At 40.9% G+C, this 19,109-nt stretch overlaps 1 protein-coding gene across 6 annotated transcripts in view; it reads left to right on the top strand.

Moving 5' to 3' along the window:
- Positions 1-19,109, top strand: part of CCDC91 (coiled-coil domain containing 91) — a 336,190-nt gene that overhangs the window by 174,500 nt on the left and 142,581 nt on the right. The gene's annotated exons all lie outside the window — the stretch shown is intronic.

Below are 19,109 nucleotides of genomic sequence, written 5' to 3'. Positions count from 1 at the left end.
AGAGCTTCTGCAGGACTATTGTGCTTTTCTCCATGATTGCTTTGCTGTTTCAGCCTCCTCTTTCCTGTATGTGTGTATAGTACTTTTGTGATTATTGTCCTAATAAAGCTCAAATTTGAAGATTTTTGGTTTCTTCATCAATGATCCCCAGGATTACATTTTACTGAGATACTGTCTTTGCCTTTGATGCCTCTAGCTGTTGTGCCTGCATTTTTACTTGCATTATTACTTAACTTCAGCCATTGTGTCATGATACATGCTGCTGTCTAATGCCTCTAAAGATACAACACTGGAGTTAACCCCATACCAATACCCACTATATTTTTTTAATGGTTATTACAATTCAGTTTTTTTCAGAGCTGTTGGCCTGGCTCAGCTTTGTGTGCAGTCAGCTTTCTCTGATGCTAGATTAGTTGTTTCTTTTTCTATTCTTGCTCATTGTGGGACTAGAGGAAGATGGTCAAATGACTTCTAGAAATGCTTGATTGTAATTGTATGAATGCCTTTTGCACAACTTGTCATTCATTACTAATGTACTGTCTGTTTTGGGATGGGCCACAATAGTTTTTGTGCCACCTATTCTTGGATGTCATCCTGTGTCACTAGGCTCTGAAAAGAGCTCTGAAACCCTATTGTTCTTCTCCAGAGATTGCAGTAGTCTGGCATAGTATTTATCCAGGAACTTGAAATATAGATCAAGTTGAGCTAGCATATGGAATGCTAAAGTTATAGTCTCAATGCCTGCTTTGGGACAGGTGTGACAAAATTTCGGAGCATTGCTCAATCCCTCTATACCGACTTACACTATTTCATTGGTGCGGGGCACCATCTTTTCCTCATCCAGTTGTCACCAATTCAGATAATGCTCTGTCCAGTCTGTTCAAAGATGAGAACAGTTGTCTCTTGACTTCCAGTGACTCTGCCCTTGCTGTTTGACAGCCATTCCATGTGGAACCGCATAGTGCCAGCACAGGTGCCTGAAACTGTGAACTCCAAGAGGTAATGTCCAAGAATATTTCCTGCTCTCATGACCAAGTTCAAAAACATCACTTGGATTGTTTGACTATTTGTACCACACTGAATAACTCAAAGCTCTTTCCTGATGCTTGGTCTAGTCTGAATTCTAGGTGTTGTGGAGCCAAAGTCTGCACCTTGGCTGGGATATAGGTCCTTGACTCTCTCATGTTTGATGAATTGGGCTTCAGTTCAAAGACAATTATCTGTGAGTGCTACCTGTGGTGGTAATTATGGCACAACTCATGTTGTAGGCTTCAGCACCACTAGATCCTTGTGTTCAAAATACTTGGTCTTCTCCCTTGACTGGCTGTCCACATAAGTTTCATTTCTCGTGCAGGTGAGCCTTATGTCAAAGATCAGATTCTTTTGTCCAGCATCCTTTGGGGCCATGCTTGCACCCTGGATGCTCTCACACACCACCAACCCTCCTGCATCTGAGGGCATAAAGGGCACTCTGGGTTCCTCCTTACAACCCATGGCAGTGAGATGGAACCTTTGGTAGTGTCCCCTTATCAGTGTGCTGTGCAACTTGATTCCATGTGTGTCAGTGTGTGTGAGTAACTAGTTAGTAAATTTAAGTGTAGATAGTATAGTTATTAGTTAAAATAACATAGTGCAGTGGTTCTCAACCAGAGGTGATGCGAGGATGCGAGCAGGTTTCAGGGGGTCCACCAAGCAGAGCCACAGTTAGAGTCCCTGAGACCCAGGGCAGAAAGCCGAAGCCCCACGGCATGAAGTTGAAGCCCGGGGCCCTGAGCCTTGCCACCAGTGCCTGAAGCTGAAGCCTGAGCAATGTAGCTTCGTAGGGGTGTATTAGGGTTGCCAACTTTCTAATTGCACAAAACCGAACACCCTTGCCCCGTGGCCCCACCCCTTTTCTAAGGTTCTCATAGAATATCAGAGCTGGGAGGGACCTCAGGAGGTCATCTACTCCAATCCCCTGCACAAAGCAGGACCAAAAGAGGCAGATGCTTCCTACACCAAGAGTTGAATCTGGGCCTACCTAGGTGAAAACCAGTAATCTTGACCGCTAGACCATGTTCTGCCCCGGCTCACTCCATCCCCCTTCCCTCTGTCACTCGCTCTCCTCCACTCTCACTCACTCGCTCATTTTCACTGGGTTGGAGCAGCTGGTTGGAGTGAGGAAATGGGTGAGAGCATTGGCTGAGGGTGTGGGCTGTGGTGTGGGGCCGGGGATGAGGGGTCTCTGGGCTGAGTGTGGGGCTGAGGGTTTGGAGTGTGGGAGGAGATTCCAGGTTGAGGCAGGGGGTTGGAATGTGGGAAAGGGTATGGGTTCTGGGGTAGATGAGGGGTTTGAGGTTCAGGAGGAGGCTCCAGACTGGGGCCAGAGGGGTTTGGCGTGTGAGGGGGTGGGTGGGCTCTGGGCTGAGGCAGGAAGTTGGAGTGTGGGAGGGGAATGGGGCATGGGCACTAGGCTGGGGATGCAGGCTGCAGTGTGGGGCCAGAAATGAGGGGTTCGGAGTGTGGGAGGGGGGATCTGGGATGGGCCAGAAGGTTGGGGTGCAGGGGGGTGAGGGCTTTGGAATGGGGCCAGGAATGAGGGGTTTGGAGTATGGGGGGTCCTGAATGGGTCTGAGGGGGTTGGCTTGTGTGGGGGGGGTTCCAACGTGGGGCAAGGGGTTGGGTCACAGGAGGGGATTCAGGGTGCAGGCTCTGAAAGGGAGTTTGGGTGCATGAGGGGGCTCAGGTCTTGTTGTTGGGACACAGAAGAGGACTCGGGGTGCAGGCTCTGGGAGGGAGTGTGGGTGTGGGAGGGGGCTCAGGGCTGGGGTAGGGGGTTCGAGTGCAAGAAGGATTTTGGGATGCAGGCTCTGGGTGGCAACCACCTCGGGCGGTTCCCTATGAGCAGCAATGTGTCCCTTGGTTCCTAGGCGGAGGCGTGGCCAGGTGGCTCTTCACACTGCCTCCATCTACATCACCGTCCCATTGGTTCCAAGCTAATGGGAGCTGTAGAGCTGGTGCTTAGGGAAGGGTGGGGGTAGCTCATGGAGCCTCTGTTGCTGTCCCTCCGCCTAGGAGCTGAGGGACGTCACCAATTGCAGGGAGCTGCATGGAGCCAGGTAGGGAGCCTGCTGGACCTGCACCAATTGGACTTTTAGTGGCCCGGTCAGTGGTGCTGACTGGAGCTGCCAGGGTCCCTTGACAACTAGGTGTTCTGGTTGAAAACTGGACATCTGGCAACCCGAAGGTGCCTGGGGCCCTAGGGAATTGCCCTGCTTGCTATCCCCTAATACTGGTCCTGGCTTTTATATGTGGAAAACTAGTTATTGTGGCACAAGTGGGCCGTGGAGGTTTTTATACTGGGAGTGGGCAGGTCAGAAAGAAAAAGATTGTGAACTCCAGGTATAATATATAATATAGTGTGTAATATAGTATTATTTTACATCCTTTGGCTATTTTACTTATATACACACAGAAATATCTCTCTGGCACTGGGATTTAGCTGAAATGCTGAATGAAATTCAGGATTCAAAACTTGCCCCCTTACGATGCAGTTATTCCACTAAATGACAGGCACTTGAGGTGTCAATGACTGGGACGTGGGCAGTTGTGTCCAGTAGTTAGAGTAGATGTTGATAATTAGGAATTGGAGTCCATGGTCATAACTGGCATCAGAAGTCAGGGATCAGAGCCAAAGACTAGGACCAAGTTACCTTGAATGAGGCGAGGCAGAGGCGAGGCTGTGGACAAGCAGGCACAACAGCTATCATAGCCATGAGCAAATGTTTTGAGTTGCCACTGAACTGCTGCTGCTGGGCTTAAGGTCTAGTCTGCTGACTCTTCCAACCAATCAGTGGCTGTAGCCAATTATGTAGCCTACTACAGGGCAGCTGCACTTGTTAGGTGGCCCAGAGACTGGCTGTGCTGCAGGCCTTGCTTCCAGACTGGCTGTGTTGGCAGTCCCAATTCCTGACAGTACCCTCACTCCAAGGTGCCCCATAGGGGCCCAATTTCTCAGGATACTTCCAGTGGAATTCTCACAGTATGTCTAGGCATGGATGTTCTTTGTTGGTACCCAAGACGGGTCATCTGAACCGTAACCTTCCCAGTCAACTGGAACGTGAGCCTTCCCCTAATTTGCCAAGAAATGAGGATTTGGTGGACCAAGTACTCCCCCTGTCCATAGACTCTTATGGGTGGTAGTGACTTTAGAGAAGTTTGGGTATAAGGTTCTCGATGTATAGCTTTAAAAGTGAGTTGTGTAAGATGGGGTGCAGCTTCAAGGACTCTGGCAACCGTAATCTGAAAACCATTGGGTTTACTGGTTCTGTGATCTTGAAAGAGTACAGGTATCAGTAGTCTGGTTTGGCAAATGGGCAGGTTGATTTAAGGTTTTGCTCTGAGTCACATTTGGTCATTTATAGCCTAATTAGGGGCAACCTGATGGTCTTGGTCTGCATGGTGTTCGTAGGCTTCTTTGGCAGAGGGCAAGTGTTTCTTGAGCTCCTGGTGTCCACTTGGTGCAGTCGGGAGGCTAAATCCACCATGGTCAGGACATGGTGAACTCATGAGTAAGTCTGGGCAGAAGAAAGAGTGAAAACCATAGTGTTTGTGAAAAATGGGGTATATTGTGTCAAGGCATGGGTTACATTGCTATGTATGAATTAGGCATATCACAACAAGGGAAGCCAGTTGTATTGATAGTAATTCAATAAGCAACAGAGTATCAGAGGGGTAGCCATGTTAGTCTGGATCTGTAAAAGCTACAAAGAGTCTTGTTTTACCTTACAGATGTTTTGGAGCATGAGCTTTCATGGGTGAATACCCACTTCGTAGGATGCATGTCAAAAAGCAGCAAAGATACTGCTCCAAGATTTGATTTGACTCTCTCTGTTTGCTTGTTGGTCTGCAGGTGATAGGCCATTGAGGTGAGGGACGCAATACCAAAGGGTCTGAAAAATTGCTTCTAGAATTGGGAGATGAACTGGGGCCCCCACCCTGATACAATGCCTGTCAATAACCTGTGGTAGCAGAAGATGTTTTTCCAAGACTAGCCAAGCCATTTCCCCTGTGGTAGGAACAGTACAGCATGGAATGAAGTGCACCATCTTTGTTAGGAGGTTGATGACAACCAGGATTGTTGAGTGATACATATGCCTATATTCATGTGCCTGTCATAATGGGGCACAACAGATGCATGAGGGATCTCATAATGGAGAGAACCGTTTGCAGGTAAATAGTGGAGGGTATCCTGACAAAGAAGTCTTAAGGCAAACTTTATTGTTTTGGGTCTGTGGTACAGTCCTTCACTTTCCATAGAAGAAGGAAGGGGAAAGCACCAGCAAAGAAGCAAGACAGCCTGCAGCAATAAGAATAGAATCAAGAGTATCCATTTTCAGTAGTCTGTGCATGTAGCATACAGCATGTATTACTCATCTCTCTGAAATTATCTTCCCATAACGTCCAGTTCCTCTCTCATACATATATACAACATTGCAACAATGGTTGCAGAACTCTAAATGGGCCCCTCTGGTTTTGATATTATCACTGAGGTGCATAAACATTATACACACAATCATGTGGCAAAAATTGCCACTGTTTTATTATATTTTTCCTTTATGTCCTACAGTGGTTACCATTAACAGCATCAACAGTAGAAAATCCACATGCAGCATGAGTTTTTTTCCCCTATGTTTAGAACAAGAAATGATGAGTATGAAGGATGTCACTGTAAAGGATTTTTATATCTTTTGAATCTCTAATGGCAGCTACTGTAAGTGAGTAACCTCTCTACTGAAATATGTTGTTAATTTAATGGTTAAGTGACAAAGAAACATATTAGCCAGTTTTCACCATTACAAAATCTACCACACACTCATTCTGTAGTACGAGTATCTTACTTGCAAGCAAGCTGCTACATTTCCATTCCTGATATTTCCTGTCACAATCTAATGTTTTTTATGAGAGTGTAAATATGGGTTAATTTCTTCTCATTTTGAGGAATGATTCACTTAGGAAAGAGCGTATTTTTCCAGCCTCCACAAAATTTTTCTTAATATATCAGTTACAGGCAGGTCGGGGACGTGAACATAAGAGTTAATGCATTTTATCGTATTATATTCGAAATTTCAGTTCCTGGATTCATTGTTAATTTAGCCTCTTTAAGGTGTCAACTTGGAGAAATTGGAATCTATGTAAAACATCAGAATATTGTGTGATCTAATCTTGAGTACTTCAGTACATGTAAATCTTTAGTGGGATACCAACCATCTTTGAAACATTAACTCATCAAGGAGCCTGCTTGATGAGTTAATATTTCAAAGATGATTGGTGTCCCACTAAAGATTTACACGTACTGAAGTACTCAAGATTAGATCACACAATATTACTAGGAACAGACTGTTATACATTATGTAGCTCAAAACCTTTTGGCCATTGTTAAGAATCTGACATTCTCATTTTCATTTCAGCAAATAAACAGTTTATAACACACTAGGGGGGAAAATGTGATTATTTCTATTTTAAAAAATGAGAAAACAAATTAAAAATGAACCTAGTGTGCTATGTAAGCCAAGTTTCCCCTCTTATGTTTACGTAATTTAGTTTAATTTTTGTCTTTCATGTCATTTTTTTTAAACTTTTATCCCTAATAATTAACTACAATAAAGAAAAGTAAATGTAGATCTTGGAAAGATTTTCATGGGATCATGCCACATTTTAAGATTTACTACAAGCAACATAAGGGTTTTTCCTTTGCTTGTTTAATGAGGCTTTTATTCTGATATTGTCATAGTTCAGTAAATAGATCAGCTAAGATTTCTTAAGCTTTTTATTTGTATTTCTCCCTGTCTAAAGTATCCTCTAATATAAACTTTAAAGAATATGAAATTACAAGCAGGTGTATTTATTTGATGATGTTTCTTTATCTGGATTATTTTACACAATTATTAGCTCTGAAAGAAAGTTTGCATAAATCAGATGGATTTTTCTTTCTATGGAGATCTTACTTTAAGATGCAAAAGCTTCCAGACCTTTCTCCATTAATGATCATGTCCAACAATCTTCGATATTGTATATTTGAAGTCCACCTTGTAACGGGAGACAGAACTGCAAGGTGAGGGATGTGAGGTGGCTGTAGCAATACCCAGTCAGCTGTCTCAGAAATTTCTGCCTCATACAATAGATATATCAACAGAACAGCTTCCCGTGTGGGACAAAGTTTTGTGCACGTGAGGAGAAAAATTGAACTTAGATAAGATATCATTTCTTCTCTGAGATACATCACAGCTTAGGTTATTCATTTTCTTAGATGAGCCTCAGTCAGAAAGGCCTCAACACATGTCTAGGAAATGTGAAGAATACTGCTTGAGGCTGGAGCCAGAAGAAAACTGAGAGTTGTGCAAGTCCTCCCCTCATTCAGACAGCAGGATAGGTATTATTGAGGAAAATTGCAATGATTAGTCTGTAGCCTCCTTCATGGCTTACCAAGACAATTCTGGTACATGGTAAGGGACAAATTCAGAGCTAAATCTCAGAGAGCATGTGTTGATATAAGTTCCATCATCTTCTGTCCCCCTCAATGTGTCGATTACTCTAAGATTTGCTGTCACCGATATGCAGCTTGCATGCCCTCATAAATTATCTGTGGATTGAGCCAGTGAGTCACCAAATGAAATTAATAGGCAGCAGGTTTAAAACAAATAAAAGGAAATTCTTCTTCACGCAGCGCACAGTTAACTTGTGGAACTCCTTACCTGAGGAGGTTGTGAAGGCTAGGACTATAACAGTGTTTAGAAGAGAACTGGATAAATTCATGGTGGTGAAGTCCATAAATTGCTATTAGCCAGGATGGGTAAAGAATGGTGTTCCTAGTCTCTGTTTGTCAGAGGATGGAGAAGGATGGCAGGAAAGAGATCACTTGATCATTGCCTGTTAGGTTCACTCCCTCTGGGGCACCTGGCATTGGCCACTGTCGGTAGACAGATGCTGGGCTAGATGGACCTTTGGTCTCACCTAGTACGGCCGTTCTTATGTTCTTATGAGTCTAAAGTAATCTACATTAGTGTAATGTAGATTTGATGGGGCTGAAGGAGCAATAGGAAAAGGCCTTGCTAAAGGAAGTCTGTGCTAGAAAATCTGAGTCAGACCCCAGCCTGCTTTAGCTAGTGAAAGCAAATGAAGAGCACCTCAACTCCCCTCATCACTAATATCAATAATTCATCCCCCATGAAGGCCATCTACTATATCCTTGAAGTCTATGATGATGAGATAACTTCTTAGCATATGCACCGCGTGCCTCAGATGGCACTGACCAGGATTCATCACTGAATTTGTTCAGCTGGTTGGATCCTAGACCAGACCGGGCTGGGTACTGACAGGGAGTGCGATGTGACCACTGATCCATGCTTCCCATCATGCTCAGAAATCCATTGATGGATCCCCAACAACATCACTAAGCTACTGTCTTGTCTTAAATCTTCTCATCCTGGACGAGCTGATCAAAAAGGTAGTTACAAACCCCTTTCAGCAGCTCCTAACGTCTAATATCCTGGCCCTCTCCCTGCTGGTTGGGACTTAGCAGTTGCAATGTCTGAGGAGAAGTATTATCTGTTTGATTCTGCCACAATTAAAGAGTAAGATTTTTGGATATTCTTGTGTTGAAATCTGTCTGCATCTGCCTTAAATTTTTGCCATCAGGGTGTCAGTTTCTTTCCCTCCTGCTTCATCAGTCAACAGTTATCCAGGTGCTGAAATCCAACCTTGAGGGCTCTGCTATACAGAGCTAATAAACATATAAACCAGAAGACGACGAAGGCTCCCAGTCCAAAAATATTTATTGTCTTGGGTCCTATATTTTTGGCTGACATCCTGATTAGTCAAATAAGATTAGGAAAAAAAAAAGATATACGGCTGAGTCTAAACACTAGTGCAGTTTACCATATGGTTGGTGTTCTACCATATGAAGTGATATTTTTTTTATGGATAGTATTTGAATACTGGTATAGAATGAGGAACACACAACCAAATGTTGCAAAAATTCCTGTTATGCTAGTGATGTTGTCAATGTATCTAGAAGTTTGCACGCTCTTATAGGCCAAGTACCATATTATGATAGTGGCATGTATCAAGATTTTTAACAACAGCTGCTCACCTAAATCTACTGTTGACCCACTGACCTCTCCACTAACAAACTTAATAGCCATAATTCACCAGTTGGGTAGCTATGCCAATAATAGCAATCATGGAGACTGGTGCAGACAGTACTCAAATGATTTTTCCACTTGTCACTTAACACTGAGTTTCTATAGTTGCTACCACTAGTTGATTTCACTGATAGTCAGTTATGGCTATTGATGCCACAAAAGTCCAACAAAAAATCTGAACATATTACTGATCAAAATCTGTCAGAATCATCATTTGAATTGTTACAGTTAGTGAACCTGATTCACCTCGAGGTACAAAAAGGTAGAATTTCAACTACCTTGTACCAGCAGAGAGTTTTAGGAAAGGAGTTTGTAATGCTGCCTCTCTACTTTAGGAGTTCTGCTGGGGGGATGCAGCCTTAAACCACATCAGCTGCTTTCTAGGAGCCTTGCTGACAGAAGCTTCTGAGAAGATGCACTGAATCAGTTATTTTCCAAAACACCTTTGTTCTGTTGCTTCTTTGACCTGTCATATCCACATTTTGCTTTGGATGACAAGTTTTAGATTTGGAGTAGTGGATCAGAATGGAGATAGTTATTGTGAATTCTGAAATCAGTGGAGGGGTGGTGTTCTGAAACTTACCTCAATCCTAACATTAAAATGTTGTAACTGTTCCACTGCTCTAGCCTCGTACCTAAAAGGAAAAGGAGTGGCAAAAGATGGACATCAGGAGAGCAATGAAGGACTATAGAGAGAGGGCCAAATACTTTATAAAATATTCAGCTTTATTTGTATTATTTTTTTCAAGCATCAGAGGAAGTAAAGTATTAAAAGCATCTATGGTTAAGAAAGAGTTTATTAGTACAAATAGTAAATGATATATCCTTCCAGACTGTCGGAGAAATAGTTTTTAGTGATTCTTCCCCCCCCCCACCCCTTTTTGTTCTGTGTGTTTTTGGCTATGTGTATGTGAAGACGTTATTGAGGGGAAAACTGAGTAGAACAAATTGAGCTTTGCATTTTGCTCTGTAAATGATGCAGTTTGTCATCATTCTTATTGCTTGCAAAAGGGAGTTTCAAGTATAATCTGAGTTCAGTTCTGAGACTACTCTGTCTCCTGCACGTGACCTTCCTCTGTCTGTCAATATTTGCATTGTTCTGAAGGAACAGGAGGTGCTCTGAGATCATGGTCACGGAAGGAGGGGTGATCTCTCAAGTAGCTAGTGTTTGGATGTTTTTCAGTATCAGGATAGAGACCTTGAATTTGACTCTGAATTAAATGAGGAGCAAAGCACTCTATTGCTAACAGGCAGCTTTGATTTTGTATCAATTGGAGCTCTTTCATTGCGTATAACTCTTTTGTTGATATGGGTTGCAGTACTCAAGTCTGGAAGTCACAAATTCAAGAATCACCATGGCCATGACTCTGCTCCCCATTTTAATCAGACAATCTTCTGGCTGATTTTAGACAGACATGGTCATTATTTCACACTGTGTTTATTTGGGCATTCAGTTACTCTGTGGAGTTACGAAAGGACCCCAGGGGTGTGGTCCAACTTATCAATATGAGGGCAGTTTTCTTCAGTAGTGGGTACATGTTATATAGGAGGCAAGTTCTTCAAAATACTTGACTCTTGCTGCCTATATCACCTCGGCTTTTCTCAGTTTCAACTCTATCCAGCTACTCTTCTCCCAGGTTCTGATTTTGGCTAGGTCTAGGGAAAGCTGGGAGATAGTGCTGTTTATACTTGATATAAAGAAACTGTAGGCAGGATGTCATTCACTGTATAAGGAGCTAAATGTGAAAACAATACAAAGACTCTAACTTGTACAAAATGCAGCTTCCTGCTTACACCATAGGCACATCACACCTGTCATCTGGGTCCTCCACTCTCTTCCAGTCTGCTATTTCTGCCAGTTCATGGTTTTCAAAGTCGCTAATGGATCAGGTTCCAGCATGGACAGAGATGTTGTTTCTGATGGAGAGACTGCCAAGATAGTTGTGTTCTTGCGAGTCAAAACATAACATATAGGGGTTTAGATGAGGCATTTCCTGGTCAACCATATGAAATGCTAGAGAAAGGTCTAGCAGGTGTATATGGATAAACAAACTTCCTTTTTTCTGTGGATAGGAGGAGAACATTTAACAGAAATATTAGTACTATCTCTATACCATGTCCTAGACTGACTCCAGGAAATTTAGCTACCAGGTGGCTTTAGAGGCTGTTTTTTTTAAAACTAGCTTTCTCAGTCCTGGTCACCATTATAAACTTATGTCGGTATAATGACATTGCTCAGGAATGTGGGAAATTCACACCCCTGTGTGACATAGCACTGTCTACACCGGAGGTTAGATAATTATGACTATGTCAATAGCAGGGTTTATCCCATCGACATAACTACTGCCTCTTGGGGAGGTGGAGTACCTAACGCTGATGTGAGAAGCTACCTTGTCGGTGTAGGTAGCATCTTCACTCTACAGCAGTGCTGCTGCTTCACTGTAAGTGTAGACAAATGCTGATTAAAGGCAGAGTAGACACCAGAGATTAGGACTACAGCACCGGAAGAAAAATATACTCTCTTCCAAGTCCACCGTCACTTCTTGGGCTCTAATCACAGGCATCTTGAGGTGATCACTGCAAAGTTGCCACTTCCCTTAATACTAGTGTGCAATATCATGACACATTGCAATTTAGGCTTACAGTTGTCTTTATATTTAGTGTTTGGAAGATGAAATTTCCAAGCTGTGTGCCCCAGTAGGAGTGCTGAGGTACATAGTACACAGAATTCTTTTTCATATTAATTATTTTCCCCGGTTATCATTTGTTACATCTCAATGATGAGCATTATTGATCATGAAGAAAGGAAAATTTGTTTTACTGATAACTTCTCTTTCATCAGAAGACCTACACAATTCTTTTTAAAAGCATACAGATTATGTATTTTCCTATTGCAGTGTCTTTTGAACTCATCACACACGTTTGTTTGCTTTACATGTGAATTGATTTAAAACTCCTTAGCAATTCACGTTTCTTGGGTTGCTTTTTGTTTTTTATAATGGGAGGAGCAAGAATATGGTTTTCTATTTTACATTTACTGTGATTCTGTTGAAAGTTCAGCTGGATTCTTTTAATGGCATCAATAATTGTAGTATCTGAGCACTTCTACAGAGTAAAAAATGGTAACAGTTATATTTATTTCCCCCTTCATTTGCCAGTAAGAAGTAGACTTTGATATGGATGTCATTTATCAATGAACATAGGTGTGAAAATGATGATATAATTGAGGATACTATGATGGAAAAACTTGAGTAGAGGTGAATGTGGAAGTTAACAGATGATCATTTAGGCACCAGTTAGTTCCCCTAGAGAAGGTTGATTGGCTATATGCGGTCAAATAACTGATCAGGCTGGGAGTGCTCATAAATCAATTAGCCCATCATCTGAAGAAGCCAGAAAGAAAGTTCAGGGGAGGACCTGGGCTAGTTGAGCCCTGTATACTCTTAGATCTCAAGGAAGGGAGACCTCTGTTCTTTCCAAGCTCCATGGGAAAGGGCTAAAAGGCAAGAAAAACTGTTAAAACTTAGCTGCATGAGAGTGCGTTTGTGGTGGGAATGTAAATAAATTTACACAAAGTTACAGCTTACTGAATGGAATCTGGGGCATCAGAGAATGGGGACAGAGGGCATCAGAGAATGGGGACAGAGGCTTGTCTAGGATTTTGTCTACCCCAGTCATGATGGTTAAGAGACAGATGGGGAAGCCACTGCAAGGATCTGGGATCTGGATGAGGGAGTAGACTCTGCAGTGGTTGGTGGAGCATCAACAAGAACTGCAACAACCCATGCAGTTCTTCTAATAATCACACCAACTGGAGAGAGAATCTCTGCTGGTGTTGCAGGAGGAGCAGCAGGAGAACCTGCAAGAATTCATTAGGGAACAAATGCAAGTGCAGCAGCAGTTGGTTCAGAAATGGTGAGACCTTTTACAAGGAACTGCAGTCTGACTCAGGAGGTAAAATGGGGCATCGGATGCATTTCTAGTGACATGTGAAGGAGTAGCAATGGGAGCTGACTAGAACAGAGGACTGTGGGCCCTCCAGTTAGCACCTAATTTGGTGGGGAGGCTCAAGCAGCCTACATAGCCTTCAGCAATCTACGGGCCAGAGAATATGATAATCTTAAGGTGGTCAAAGCAGACTGAATGGCCTACCTATAGAGAAGTACCTGCAGAAGTTTAGACCGCTAGGTGAGCTGGAGATGTACGGCCCAGGGCATTCAGCCAAAGATGAATGGATTGGGCTATACCTGATGGTTAAAGCCAGATTCAAAGTGTGGCTGAAATTATGGATTCCATAATTCTAGAGCAATTTTTACAAGGCCTCCCTGAGAACATCAATGTCTGAGTTAGGAGGTATCAACTCAAACTTCTAGAGTAGGTGGTCACATTCGAAGAGGAGTTTGATGAAGCAAATTGTGTCCAAAAAGGGGATGCATCCTTTTAACCAGACCCAAGCCAGGAAAGAAGGTTGGAGAATTGGCAGGGGAAAGCCTGTAGAGAAGAAAAGGGAGGAGAGCAGAGGAACTCCTTCATTGAAATGGGAAATTGCCTGCTATCAATATGGGATACAGAACATATAAGAAGAGACTGCTTCTATATGGACTGTGAGATGGCTGAATTTTGTCATTGGACTGGGATTGTGGGGACGTGGTGGAAAAAAAAGTCAACCATCTCAGTAAAGGATGAGGAGAAGATGGGAGAGCAACCTAATGAACACTGTATCAGAGTGTTCGATGGCTAGGAAAGATGTGCTGTTGGGACTGACGACATAGTTAGAAGTTCTCACAATGAGAAAGCAGATGTTTTAGCAGAAATTTTCCAGAGAGTGAGTAACGATGAAAATCCAAGTGAAGTTTTCTAAGAGAGTCATGATCTATTATGTAGTTATTAGTAACATAAAGATTATATATTTGATGAATGGTTTTGTATGCAGGAACTTGAGAAACCTATTGATAGCCACAAGAATACATTCCAGGTAAAGGTAATATGTGAAACATAATGTTTAAATATCTATCTGAAACAGTTTGAGGGTTCTCTTGGAATTATATAACGATATGTGCGAGGGGAAGAAAGCAATACTGGTAGGGTGGAAAGAGGCAGTAATAATTTCAATATGAAAACCAGGCAAATTGTCCACAAAAGTGGATGCCTATAGACCAATTGCCCTTATGTACTATCTAGGTAAAAATATGGAGGGAATGGTAAACAAAAGATTGCATATTTGAAAAACAATGGCATTGTAGGTAAGGTGCAGAGTGGTTTTAGGAGAGGAATATGCACCATTCATCACATTGTATTTCAGTTTCTAATTTAAGAAAAAAGTTTGTCACGAAGATTCCATGATGGCTGTCTTCATAGATATTCAAAAGACGTGACATGGTGTGTGGAGGGAAGGCTTGTTGTATAAAGTAGGTGTACTGGATGGATAGTCACATGCCTATTTGTGGATTTAGATACATTTTATAAATTTAAAAGGGGGTGGGGGGCAAGAGAAGAGACAGTAGATTTAAAAAAAAAAAGATGTGTACCAGTATATAGATGAAAAGTGGAGTCAGTTTTGTCAAATATATACAAATGGGTCCAAGAAAGGGGGTGGGGGAACAGGAAGAGCATGGATGGCTTATTGTATACCAAATTTGGGAATGAGTACATTTGAAAGAATATCCATTTATGTAGCTGTCATGACAGCTCAACTAGTAGCAATCATACTAGCATTAAATTGGATCTGGGATGTACGCCCAGAAACAGCGGTCATTTTTTCAGATGCAGTTTCAGACGTTATGGCAGTAAAGGGTATTTCAGTTTGTAGAAGTGATTTAATCAATGCAATTATATTTCTAATAACAGAGTTAGTACAGATGGGGATATATGTAGCATTAACTTGGATCCAAATGCATGTTGGAATAAAAGGGAAGGAAATGGCAAACAAAACAGTTAAAAACTCTGTAAGAAGTGAAAATATTGATATAGTATTACCTTTGAGTAAACAGGAATTCAAAAGTTTAGTGCAGAAAACTTTAAAAGAGCAGAGGCAAAAAATTTGAGTTAATGAAAAAAGAGATTTTTTTAAATTGTGTCCTAGAGTTGAGGATGACAATATAATTCAGAGCCTGTGTAGGACTAATGAAATACTTTTGTTTAGAATACTAACTGGCCATTGTCGCTTAAACAAACATCTTTTTTCAAATATGTAGACACAAAAATAGACTATACACAGCATGCACTCTGTAAGGTGAAAGAAAATTGATCACCTTTTTATGGGTATGAAGGGCTTTGATAAAGAAAGGGAAAATCTTTGAGGAATTAAAATATCTTAAGGTAGCAAAAATTACATTATTTAATAAAAACATCAAGGAAATGGGATATTATTGAAAAGGTATTGTTACATTACCTGAAAGACATGGGGGAGAGTGAGAGAATATAAACTTAAGTACTGGGGAATTATAATTGGCAGTAGCCATTCAGTCAAGTCTATTTTGCTGTAAAAAGGAGAAAAAAAAGTGAAGGGGGTGGCGGGAGAGACTTGGGCTGAGACCAATATGTGCTGAGATCTCAGAGGAGGGAGACCTCCATTCCTCCCTGGCCCTGTGAGAAAGAGCTGAAGGTCAAGAATATACTTTGCCGCATGAGACTGTATTTGTGCTTGTAATGGAAGTGTAAATACATGACATTATGGAACCTAGAAATTCCTGATAATTATGACGATACTGATGAGAGCTTTAATATGAAACTGGAATTGTTTGTTTAATGTGCAGTTTACAAAATAAACTAACCTATTCTTGTTAACATCTTTTATTTTTTTGTCATAATTATAGTCCTTTGAAACACCTGGCTGTTCAATTTAGGGTACACACAGTTAAAAGAAAAGCCAATGTTTAGTTCTTGTTAGGTTGAAGCTGCTAATATTTTTTAATTCCCTGATGCAAATAAAAATGGCTTTCTTTTTGTCGTGAACAACTTCAGAGAAGAATTTTCCAAAGGAAATACTGGTTGACTGAGTATGCGAAAGTTCAAAGCAGGAACTTTGCTAAAGCTTTAGTGACATGCTATAACTATGAGTGGAAAAAGTTCCAGAAATTAACCTCAACATGTTGTTTCTATTTTATCTCATTTAGAACCCGCTTCATTTAAAATGTCAATGTGACCCAAATAGGAATAGAATTTTGTTGTTGTTGACAGTTCTTGTTTAGCTATACACAAAATTCCCCATTAAAATGGCACCTAAAAGGGGACATCTCATTTGTACTTCATAGAAGGCTTCCCCAACAAGGAATTTAATCTGAAAAATAGGCAGCTTCTATATCTGAAATACATAAAAAATACACATTTGACAAAAGACAGTTTTGAAATATTTTAATCTACATGGTGTTTAGTTTATTTGGCAATAGTTAATTTATGGTAAGAGGTTAGTCAAATGATATGCTTCCTGGAATGATTTGGTCAACTCTTGAGTCTGGGGAGGGAATTTTGACCTCTCCCTGTTTTATTATTGAAGAATTTGGCTAGGCATGCTACTTAAAACATTTGTTTTCATGTGAAGTAACAATAACTAGCTACTGCTGGTTACTGAACTAAATGGATCAATGTCTACTTAGATACCAGTATAGCAATTCTGTTGCTTAAATCAGTGCTAAAATTTATTATAATTTGTACATTTCAATCATTGTATACTGAGTTGGGTAGATCTTATTCCATTTCAAAAGCTTTGTTTTGGCAGCATTGGCTTATAGCAGTTTTGAAGTAAGTAGGGTATTGGATGAGCTAATTTGTATATAATTGCCCAGAATGCTCTTTTAGCTACTTAAATATAATATGATATCTGAGCTACAAATCTGGTGTACTTTTGGATTCACAAAAATTTTTGTATGGTATATTTTTCAGTAACACCCATTAGTTAACATTCCAACTTGAGCATAATGTGATATATACACTTGATGGTGTTTCATGTGAATGTGTTATTTTTAATGTTCTCTGGAAATCTATATTCTCACAATTAAGGGACCATTTTTCCCAGAGCTGAGAATTATTTTTGTACCATTTCTCAAATAGGAAGGAGATTGATAAACAGTACTCTGTTCTCTCTTCCTTTTGTCTTGTTCTCTGACTGCTAATTAATTTACTTTCCAAAAAGGTGGTGTATGTGAAATCTGGCAGTGCTGCTGAATTTGCTCCTCCTAGGGAATGAACATTAAAAAAAAAAATCACTACTTTTATTTAATTGAATGAGAGTTCTCATTAATTCCAGTTTTGGGGGCACGTGATAGATCCTTTCCTAGGCAAGCAGAACTGGTTCCCATTATCAGTACAATTTAGTCTTACTGTGTGCTAGTGTTGGGCAAACTGGTTTGCATTAGTGTGCTTGGGTGGTTGTGTTTTGGTTTTGGCAAACCCTTATTTATTGTGTTTTGCTTTTCCAGAGACAAGAACAATCTTCAGAAAGCATAAAGTGCTCTGTATTCATATACTAGAAAAATAAGGGATGAGTTTCTCCTGTTTATTTGTGGCACCGTTGTGACCAAAAGCATCTCTGTATTTACACCCTACAGGTTTCTGTAATTAGGTGCAAAATATGCCTTGTGTGGTATCTTTTTAAAACTAACCCACCAGTCAATAATATCAAGGTGAAATGTATGCAGCCACATTATATGTAAAGTTACAAAATCCCACTGTATCATGATGTTAGCACATGTTCAAAACCACACAGTTCTGCCTGGGCAAAAGTTATTGAACATGTCTATCCTAAACAAAGGAATATGTGTTTGCCTCAGTTTGCATATAAGCAGTAAACAGTATCCTTGAGACAGCAGGGAAAGGAAATGGTAGGAGATGCAGCAAATTTGCATTTCAGCAAACACAGATGAGGAAAAACAGCATGGAACCTCCTTTACCACCAGACTCCATGTCACTTTTTCATTGTTTGAATAAACTTTACTTTGAAGGGTAACCCTCAGAAGAACCCAATTCAAAGGTTCATTGAAATATAAAAGAGTGAGGCAGAGAAACCCAAGTTTTCTCTTTCACCTAAGAAGACATAGGCACCACAATGTTTGGACCTATGGGAGAGATCCTGACTAAAGAAAGGGTCACACTTGCATATACTAGTTCAAACTAAATTTTGCATACACCAACATATAAAAAAACTACATTTAAATTGACTCAGAGCCTTCTTCTGATCGTGCAGATGGACAGGGCCCTCTGTCCAAGGGGGGCCCCAACCTTTGCAGAAGGATTGGAAAGGCTTTGGCCTAGTAGGCCCCAAAAGATTTATGGGTGACCTCTGATAAGTTTTTACCATGCTCATAGGAATGTGAGTGTGTGATTTTTTTCCTCTGTAGTGCTTTTACCTGTAGAATAAATGTGCTTGTTTAGAAGGAGCAGTGTACTAACTTGAAAATGTTGGTAATATGCTAATCATGGTCTACTGAGAGAAAGCAAACCTAGTCTGAAAAGTTCATTGCCAGCGTCAACATTAGAAAAATTAGAATTAATTGATAAACCACAGCTAAATAACAACCACCCCTCCCAACTTGCTATAGTTCCTCATCTCCTGCAGCCCAGGGGACATATTACTTTGTGAGTATGCATTCCCTTCTACATTTTGTTTTTCTGATGGTGGGCTGTATTTTTGTCAGTAACAGAGTATGTAGTTTTGTTCTTTGTTTGCTTCCCGATTGGTTATTTGAATCTTTTTTTTTAACCAAAAACCTAATTTATTTAGTGTATGTGCCAAGAAACATGGCATATAAACACTTGAGGTGCATTTTTAAAAGTCAAAAAGGAGGACATTTCATGGTTTCAGTAGCATGAGTTTAAAATGGTTGTATTACTCCTAAGTGGCAAAACCACAAGTAAATTAGGGAAATCATCTCAAATGAATGTCAGAATTTACACAACACTATCAGATGTTTATGCCACTTATTTTTACGA

Source organism: Gopherus evgoodei, chromosome 1 (genome assembly GCF_007399415.2).
Source record: "Gopherus evgoodei ecotype Sinaloan lineage chromosome 1, rGopEvg1_v1.p, whole genome shotgun sequence".
In the NCBI taxonomy this organism is placed as follows: Eukaryota; Metazoa; Chordata; order Testudines; family Testudinidae; genus Gopherus; species Gopherus evgoodei.
Note: the sequence above shows the minus strand (reverse complement) of the source record. Positions and strands in the feature narration are given on the sequence as shown.